We start from the raw sequence: 10,985 nt of genomic DNA, 5'->3' as shown, positions 1-10,985 counted from the left end.
CCAATTCTGGTTTGTTTAATAAAATAATATGCACAAAAAAGACAGTAGTTCACATTCACAGTAGTTGAAAAACACACAGAACGCCTATCAGTGTGAGTTGTTTTTTTAAATCTCTTTCTGAATCATGAGAACATGTTCGTACTTCCACATCAAGCCTCAGTTTGACATGTACATTTTGCAATCTGTAGAGATGCCCTGTAGGCACACGTTGGATGAGATAAAGCTGTGGCATTAGCCAAGCTGCAGCGTACTGATTATTTTTCACTTTATATAAACATTCAGTAATATAAATTAACAAAAAGTACTTGTGTAACAACGTTTAAAGTTTCCCTTTAGTAATTATATTTGTCTTTGATCCATCTCAAAATACACTGCAGTCTACATCATGAGTCCATGAATTGTGAATAGGCTTAATCACCTTAGTAATTACTCTTTTCATGTCATTTATTAATGGTAACAAATATACAATAGTAAACTAGACACACTGTATTCATTTATCAGTCTGTCTCCTGTCTGTCATATTATTATGAGGTTTACCCAATGGCGATGTGTTTGCAGTATGCTGCTCCGTATTGACTGTGCTTGTCCTGTAAGTAATGGTGATGTTGGCCTTTAATGGCTGCTACTACTGTTAGGACTTTTAGAGGCTACTTGTCCCAGATTTTGACACAGATGACTGCTTACACGTTTGGAAGCACTGCCAAAGTTTCAAATGTGAAACAAAACAAAACCTTCTACAAAGTAATAATGTTCATGTAACATTTTATACTTAGATAAAAATGCAACAATATTGCAGTAAAAAGAATGCATGATATAAAATGTAATGTATTGAATATGCATACTGTAATAAAACTGCATTGCAAAAAGGTACATGAAGGAATACAAGTATTCTAAAAGTGGGAGCCATGGTTGGCAGTGCTGCTATGTACTGTAACGGTACATTTCGGTACAGGTCTATTTAAATTTTCTTCCCTAATCCTAAATCACAGCCCAAACCTCAAACCTTACCCCAAATCCCAATCTATGCGTTTGCTTAAATGCTACCAGATATGCATTAGTGGCTTACATACTGACAATGACACCATGATCTTAAGATGGTGCGTCATGTGTTGTCCTTTGGCCACCAATGGACCGTTACTGCATTCCGTAGCGGCCACAACTTCCTTAAGGTCCACCCATATGTTTAGAAATACTTTTAAAAAATCTCTTCTGTTGAGCTGGCTGAATGCTTCATCTGATTGTCACACAGAAATGGGAATCTGTGTCTGATAAGCTTGCAATCACGAGAAATCACTAAGAAATGCATCTTGATAGTTTGCAAATATTTTGTGTCTCAGTTTTCTTCAACTGCACAGAAGGTGCTAGTCCCCAGATACCTTTATTGTGTCCACATGGCACCTGCTTTGTAAGCCATTTCATTTTTAACACATACCAGCCTGTCAGGCCTACCAGGCCTATCAATGTATACTGTAGCATACTGTATGCACACATTTTCCTTTTGAAGATTTGTTTTGCAGTTTTCCTGCAAAGTGATTTTTCATACCCTGCCAAAACATTTTGTAAGGCTACGTACTTAACTGCAGGTTTTAAGCAATTTGTCTTCCTGCCTTTACATTGATGTTCAATGTTTGCCATTTTTACATTACTGTTTCGCTTGTTGTCATAAGATACTCTATGTAGGATCCTCTTTAGTCTAGCTACTTTGTAAAAGAAATATATTTTTATTGTCTTGTTGCCCATTTTCTTGGTTTCAAAGTGAAAGTTTACTGAGTTAAATGTTTTCCTCCATTTATTAAATAGCTTTGTCAAGTTTACTCAGAGTGGTTAGTATTACAATTGAGATGGTATATTCTTCAAGAAAACAAATGATGCATAACCTGTTGGTTTGCACACAAAACAATTTAGTACTAGGAAATTATTTTTGTACCAGTCTGCACGGTTAAGCATAAGTAATCTGAGAATCCAAACTATGTACAGTAAGTTAAAAAAAACAATCTAACATCATGCCGTTATAAACAAAGGTAGTTGTTTCATTCATGAAACTATTTCAAATTTCACATTCAACAGATATGACATTTATGCAAATATTTTCTTGTTTGTTGTATGTGAAATTTTGGGTAAGTGTTTGGCAAGAATAGATTTAAAGGTAGCAATGTAAAAGTTCTTGAACAGAAGGTTGTGGGTACAGAGCTTGAGTAGGGACATGCTGCTTTTGTTGTGCAGAGTAGTTTACTTAGTAAAAAAACTAAGTAAAACTAATTTTTGTATAAACATGTCTCCAGATTGTCAGTACTAATGAAAATGCGTTCTCAATTGACTCATCCTGTACAATAAATAAAGTACAATTTATTAATTCAAGCCATAAACAAAAGTATTGTACAAAGTCCATTGTTTTTACTGTATTCATTCCTTTGCAACATCTGGTATTTTAAAGAGAGAACTCATTTATAAGGAATTCAAAATATCACAAATCTAATTTATAAGTGTTTTTCAGTTTATTCTTTGTGGTATGTTTGCCAAAGTGTGGTAAAAAAAAGTTCTTCCAAACTGGTAATTCCTTATCATTTCATAGACATATTTAGTCACTTTTATGAGTTCTATAACTATTTGTTCCAGGAACCATCGGAATTATTTTTAAGCCTTATGGCATTTTAGCTAACAATGAATTTGCACTTTATCCATTCAGAAAGGATACAATATAGTGGTATAAGATTTTGTTTATGAAGTAAAGAGATACCCCTTTATTGTAATGAAGTTACTATCACTCATAAATTCTGGTTTTCACACCCCCAAACTGGAAAAGCATACTGTAATATTTGCTGCAGAATTCATCCTCTCTATAAACTCACTTCATTTTACGTTGCTTCAGGTTGGACTTGGTTTTACAATCTTTAGCTACTGTATGTCCTCCATGCACTAAACAGACAGTTTTTCAAAATCTCCTTTTTTCAAGTAAAGGAAAAGGAATAATTCAGTAAGACTGAAGATTTCTTTTACAGAACTATATTCTTAAATGAATACAATACTGCTCCCATTCTGAAATGATCATAATGATACTGTCAGTAGTGTTAGTAGACCAGTACTGTAGGTAGCAAGTTTCACTCTGGATCATAATTTACAAACCCATGCTCCAGTATAATAACAGAAGGCACTGTGCTATAGGAGGTACATGTTTTCAGAAGAGACTTTAAACTGAGTTCTTGACTATTTAGTCATTAAAGATCCAATGGCACTGTTCTTTAAAGTAAGAATGTTAACCATGTGTCCTGCCTATAGTGCATTTTAGGATTGCACAATCTGGCATATCAAAATTTCACACTTTGCTCACCCAATGAAGATGTACCATCTCCTGGTGTTCAGTATAATGGCTGGTACAAGGCTTCATGGTGGACGCAGCACCTCAGCTGCAAAAGTCGTCCCCTTTCTTTTACGTAAAGCACTTTGGGATCCTTGGAAATGACAAGGACAAGTGACTGTAGAAATGCAAGCAAATCTAAGAAATAAAAAGGCTGTGTTTTTTATTATTACACCATTATTATAAAATAATTTAGATATAACACTGTTGATTGAGATTAACTAAGACATCATCTTGCTAAATATGTTAAATAATATTAGTGTTGCTATAAACACTCTTTGATTTTGAGTATCTTACCTTTAAGGCAATAATAATGTACAGGTTACTTCACCAGTTACAGTATATTGTTTTATTATAATGTATCAACCTCTAACCAATGAAAGTTCCTACAGGAAAGTTAACAAGACTTGATGTTACAAGTTTTATCATAATTTACTGTTGTTCAGAACTGATTTAAATATGTACTGTATGTTGTTTGTGTGTTGTTTAAATATCAGTGATTTATTTAAGATTTTGGATTACCGTTTCATCATTTCATACCACATTCAATACAATGATATCCCTTTATGATAAAGTGAGCTGAAGCCAGTTTTTTTAACATTTGGTTCTTTCACAAGAAATGAGAATGAAGGTAAACAAATTTAATGATTAATTTCATGATTAATTAGTCTTGTGTTTCTGCACTAGTTTATAGAGTGGCTTCTGGCAAAGGAAAATGAGTACTTAAAAATGTAACTTTATAATTACATGGTCTGGAGGCAGATGTAGCTTTAAAATCTATTTCAGCATCCAGATGTACTCTAAATAACAACAACATTGAAGACTTTTTTAGGTCATGATTTAATATTCTAAAAAATGTGATCCAAGAGCCTAGGCTTTTTAATACCGCTACAACCTGTTGCCTTTTCTATCATTAGGATAGGGTCAGATTTATGGAATAAAACATGACAGGAATGTAGGGTAATATCAATGTGCATAGTAATCACCAAAGTGGTGTTAAACAATATTAAAAGAGCTGCTTACTTCATTAATGGAAAAGATGCCAATCTGTTCAGATCAGATTCCCACTACTTAATAATCTCATCACTTCTCATTAATACATGCTTGCACATTTCTTTGCATGTACAGATAGCATGTCTTTTTCACAGTTAACCTGCGATTCAAAGAAAGACACTTTACTTTTTATGGATTGACTGTGTTGACATCATTCAGTTCTAAATACTACATGCAGATAAAGCAGCAGTGTTGCAAAATTTAGCAAATACGGTATAAAAGAAGGCAGTGTGATGCTTAAACTGTAGGTCTCAAAAATGTTCTGTTTACTGTTTGTAAAACGTGTGAAGAAATAACAAGTTTAGATTAATTATTGAATGAATGAACATTAAGATCAGCAAAAAGCATTTAAAAATTCATAACCTAAAACTATCCATCCATTTAAGGTCCAACCTATTCATCTGATACTATCCCACCTTGCAACAGGTGCAAGGCAGGATGCACCCTGTACAGGGTGCCAGCATGGCACACACAGACAAACACACACTCACTCACACCAGGGCCAATTTTCCCAGAAGCCGATTAAACTACCAGAAAGTTTGTGGATTGTGGGAGGAGACTGGACCACCTAGAGGAAACCCATGCAAACGCAGAAGAAACATACGGACTCCAAGCAGATAACACCACAGGCCTGGAATTGAACCAAGGACCCCAACAGAGTGAGACAGCAATGCTAACCACTTTGCTACCACAAAGCCTATTATGTTGTGTATAAATAATTTGTATTAATTTTTTGTTCAGCAAAACAAAGAATCCTCTAAAACAAGCAATTTCTTCTTTACTTGGCTTCCTTACTGCTCTCTTTTTTCATTAATTTTATATCGGAGTGCAGACTATTGGAAGCCTTTCTTGCAACAACATCCCCACATGTGGCCTGTTTGCAAGTAGGGAGGTCAAAGTTCATCATAGTTTACAGGCTAGTAATTAAAGAAAAATCTCCTAACAGGTCTCCTGAGATTGAAGTATTGTGTTCATTTCATTTACAGTCAAAATAAACAGGATGATTCACAACTTTCTTTTAATAAACAGTTTTATTGCATCCAGCTTTGCACTGTAACTGCAATTTTAACTGTATTAAAACTGTAAAACAGTTAACTGTAACTGCACTGTAATTTTTCTTTTTCTTTGCTTCCACTTGGAAAATTGTCCGTCTTATTGAGTGATTTAAAAGCAGAGTCTTACTTTTTAAAAAACAGTGAAACTCCCTTTTTGCTGCAAAAGAATCACTGTCAATCAGGAGATTACATTGTGTGCGTGTGCTTTTTGTCTATTCGGTGCCATGCTTGTATGAACTGGTTCTTAAGAAGTGTTTGACATGATCCACCCTTGGGGGAATATGTACTGAGATTTATTTCACATCAGGCTTTGGCGGTAAATTGCCAATTTTTCCATCTGTTTCTCTGCCCAGCTTTTCGGGTCCTTCAACTTTTTTAACCACAGAAAGAGTTGCTTGATTTGAAAATCATACCAGTGTTTTTTCTAGCAAATCAGTATGGTCACCTAACCTCTTCAAAAGACTAGAGTTGTCCTGAAAATGTATGACTGGTGACACAGAATTTGTTTTTGATTTAGAAAGTTATTAATTTAGCAAGCTATAGCATGTTGCACCATTTATTTTTTAAATGGTTCATGTACAGGCCATGTTGAATTTTCTAAGCATAACAGAGTTATTCATTTCTAATTAAACAGTTGAATTGTTTTTTGAGATACCTGTACAGAACTGTACCTTCCCATTTTTATTTAACTATTGTTTTATTCTTGCAGAGAGTTCATCTCTGTTAATAATATTTTTGAAAAAAAGCACATCACATAATGCAAATATTTATAAAAATTAGGAAACAGCATGTCTACAGATTTGAACTGAAAGAATATATTTGTAAAAGCTATGCATTATTGGTGTAATTGATTGTAACTTTTCATGTTTTATGGTATTAACTTCAGTAGCACTTCAGTTTAGTAGCAAACTAAATACTATGGAAATCAGAAATATGTAAGGTACAAGTGTGATTTACCGTGAAGTAATCATGAGGTAATTGTAGTTCTGTAGTTCTGTTTTTGTTATGATAGGTAGCCTAATTAGTATCAGAGAGATGAAAATCAAGAGGTTTCAAGATGTGAAGGATTACGGAAATACTGAAACATTTCACCATCACCCACACATGCCTGAGTATTCGCATAATACTGTGCCAATTGCGTTTTCTCTCTGGTATAGACTGGAATGAATGACATTAGTCATTCTAAGTGATTTCATGTCTACTTCGGGCTACATTTTCTAATGATTTAGTCTTTAAAATAACAGTCATATTCTAGAAAAATATTTGGGTAGGGGGCTATCCTTTGAAATTATTTTTAACAATAAAACACAAACCAGTATGTTAAAATAAACAATGGGAAACACTGGGAAAGTGGTGGGATCTTTACTAGTAAACACTTACCAAAAACTTCATCAAGAGTAAATCACACAAATTAGATCAACATTTGCTTTCAGCTTCAAAAACAGCTGAATGCTATTCCTGCTACAGTTACCTACATAGACAATATAGCATTTCATACTGTACTGATCAGGTCACAGAAAGTATGATTAGTGTCTACTGTACAGTATGTGAAAAAAATAGGTCTCTAGTGTGCACTGTGTGATTTTTTACATCTCCTTCTGTAATTATTTACACATTGACTCTTTTCCATTTGTCTTTTTTCTTTTATTATATTCTTGTCACTACAGTTCCCTGCTGTTTACACTGGGAAATTACTTTGGAACAACTTTCCAGACACTATTCCTTCCTGCAAGACATTTCTATGCAAGTACCAAAAAACATTACAAGAAATATGTTATTTAGTAATTACATGTAAATAACTGACGATCGATTAAATCTAATTTATAGTGAATATACGTTATTAATACAGTACATGTATTATAAAAGGGCCATAACTATACCATAATGTAACAGATAAACTCTATTCTTTCTAAAGAGGTTGGTACTTAAACTCCTCTCAAGAGAGTTAAACTTGTCTTTGAAGTCCACTGAAACAACCTTACAGAATTTTCAAATTCTTCACTGCCATTAACTTTTAGAAATCTAAATCACTGCTCCCATTCCTACAAAAATTACACATCTGCTAACATTAGCAATTGCGCGTTGCAGAAGGTGGGGAATGGCCTTTTCAAATATTTGCTGTCACACAATGCACACGATTGTACATGCACTGAAGCGGTAAAGTAGCATTAATTTTTATGCGATTGTTGTGGGTTTGGCATAGCACCTCTTTTTCTTGGGGCAAACACTTTAGCGTGATGGTTTTCTAGCTGTAGCTCCTCAATTTTTCTGTATTGAGCTGTGATTTTGGCTCCTGCCTTATGCAGGGTTTTGGGTAAAAGTTTAGCATTTGGGTTACATATTTGGAAGTTCAGATGAAGCAGGTGTTTAAATAGTTGCTGGTCCATGCATCTTGCATCTTGCATCTTCTCATCATCTTGCGAACTAAAGTACACCTGCCAACGTTTTCAATCCCCAGAAAAGTCCCCGCTTCAAGTGTCATGAAATACTGTAGTGAAGTAATGTGTCAGTCAGAAATAATATACTGTATGGGAATTATTTGAATCTTCACCAATAGTTACAGAATTCAACATGTGTAGTCATTTACAAGAACATTATTTAAAAAAGGGTTTTTTTTTAAATAATTGAGTTAATCTGCCATGTTAGTTTATAAAAGACTCTGGTTTAGTGTCACAAACTAAATTGTTTTCTGTTATCAGATTTGAAGAAGCTTGGCTGCTCAGAGTTTGACCAGAGCCAGTTTTATGGATGGAGACAAAAAAGTTCTTACAATCAATTGTTGCATTAATAATGCGTAAGTATAATCTAATAATGCGTAACTACAATTGAGTGCACATCAGAAAGTATATCTCCACAATTACTTTTCCAATTATTTTTCTGGTTTACACATAAGTGATATACTGTGTCTCCTTAATTCAAGATGTTTTCTAGTCCAACTAGAATGTTCCAACTCAAGATGGATAAACCTTGTGTTCATGCAATGGAATATGTGCCTTTAACTACTTACAGTACGCTCCGCATACAAGTCGACCTGATTTGACACTGCATGCGAACTTAGTCATTTTCTCGATTGCTTTTTGCAATGAAAGTAATGAAGCAGTGTGTACCCGAGTGAATGCTCTACTTTCACGTTAGGATCTGCGACATCATATGAACAAAAATGCACAGAGGAGGGTAAAACAAGGAGATGTTTCATGAAATATTAATGAATACGTTTAATTATGTCTTTTTCGTTGGTGCTAAAATCAGACAGCAGCTATAGCAAGTTCAATAATCTAGCCATTTTGAAAACCACAGGGCTACCACCAACCTCCTCCCCAGCCCCACGTCTGTCATTAACTAAAATCTGTTCTGTATTTGATTGCGGTCTCTGTCTTGTGACTTCTTTCATAATTCATAAGTACTGTTTAAAAGGATTTCAGTTGCTGGCTACTTGTTGCCTGTGCTTTTTGGAGCATTGTGTCCTTAGCAGTCAGTAACTTAGCAAGCTAAAGCCTAAAGACAGATGATTTAGTGGTACTTTATATTTTGTTAGTTCTGCAATCAGAACCATCAAAAGGAGCTCTTAAGTATCTAATTAAGTTAAAGACTGTGGCACTGTTCGGGTAGGTCATTTTTAAAATAGTCTTGTTTGTCTAGTCTCAATTAAATAACAAGTTAGCACAACTGTCCACTGATGAATACACACAAACAGTGAGGTTTGACTGAATTTTCTGTTGTGTACAGTATATGTACACATTCACAAAGTACATATAGATGTACATAATGTGTAAGCTAATAATGCAGACTAACTAAAATATAAATATATGTATCAAATCAGATGCAGCAGTGTTTAATTTTAAACAGGATAAAAACTAATCGGAAAAAATGTTGTTACATATCAAGCATGTAAACATATTTACATGCATAATGGTTTATTTTAAGTGCATCATTTTAGTGTATCATGCTCTTTAATGAATGATGAAGTGTACTTTACATGGAAGATGTTTTACTATATAAGACTACTATTACAGGGTGGAGGTTGTAAAGTACTTTTTTGCTCATTTTTAATTTGTTAATTATTATAGCATCATTGGTCCTGCTAGCATTAGTTGACAGGAACCTTTTTTGGGACCATTCATAGCAAAATCAAAATAAAAGTCTGGTTATACTTTGTTGTGCCATCTTTTACGTTAAACCTGACAACATTGTATTTAAACATCACATGGATAAGATCAGCAATATTGGTCTGTGTAGATCACTATCCTTTCATGCTTCTGATTCATGGAGAGAATCCTAGGATTCAGAGGACGTGGCTGGAGAATGCCCCCACACACTCCACACTGAAAGACCAGCCCAGGGTTGACATGTGTGATGCCCTCAGTCTGGGTGGTATTTTGGCTACTGGCTGGATGTTTTCCCTTGAGTTCCAACATTCACGTGTCCAATGTAGACAATAAATGTACTGAAGCTCCAGCGTGAGCACTGCAATACCATGCATTTTGAGACAAACAAACCAAAATTAACCGAAATTCGCCAACCTGTAAATATGTTATAAAAATCTTGAAAATATCATCCAAATCAGACATGAAGGGTATATTAAGGAAATTAAAATAGAGCCTTGTTAATCTGGAGCACAGCCGTTCAGATTGTAAAAAATACAATGTACGCTCTTTTCCATCTGAATGCCCTTTCACATTTACAAAATATACCGAAATCAATAATAAAATTAAATTGATGAAGTTCAATTATTCCCTGCCTACATATCAGTTTTTATAGATCTACGTTTCACATGTATGCAAGATCATTTTCATTCTTTTGCTAGGATCAAAAGAGTAAACATCTGAAGGGTGATTAACAATGCTGGCTGGGGAACACACAAAAGAACAGAAAAAGAAGGAAGTAATTTGGAGTCAAGACATTAAAAAGATAAGGGATGAAGGTGAAATAATTTTGAAAAATGTTAAAATTTCTACTAAATTGAGAGCAAAGAGATAGCCTGAGGAGGGGTAAGTTCTTGATTTTTGTGAGCCCTGAGCTAAATTTGAAGAAATAGTTTAATGTGGTTCATTCCTTTTGATGAAAATTTAATGGATGTTTATATTTACTACTGCATTCATCCCCTCAGGCAGGCGGTTTCTAGTGTAACATACGCAGTGTCTAGTCGCATTATTTAGTATTAAAACCTTTATAAAGACCGGATCTAAAAAAGTTTGTTTTTAATAAAAAATATCCTACTGTACAAGGCTTCCGAGAAACATCTACAGTAGCCCAGCCAATGAATAAAGGCTGTCATGAATTGTCATTCAACAGGCAAGTTTGCCTGATATTGTATTTAAAATGAATGCATTAAGGAATGAATGGATAAACTGGAGAACTGATGATCTTTTTATTTACTCTGAGGAGGTTTCTTTACTCCTGCCGTTTGATTATATTTTATCCTGCCCTGTCGAACATCTTCCCCCATTATAACCATCTAAGGGGCTACTATTTTACAGTATTATTTTTTAAAACCAGTTTTTCACATTGATCCAAGATCTGTT

This window comes from Atractosteus spatula, chromosome 13 (assembly GCF_055471065.1).
Source record: "Atractosteus spatula isolate fAtrSpa1 chromosome 13, fAtrSpa1.hap1, whole genome shotgun sequence".
In the NCBI taxonomy this organism is placed as follows: Eukaryota; Metazoa; Chordata; class Actinopteri; order Semionotiformes; family Lepisosteidae; genus Atractosteus; species Atractosteus spatula.
Note: the sequence above shows the minus strand (reverse complement) of the source record.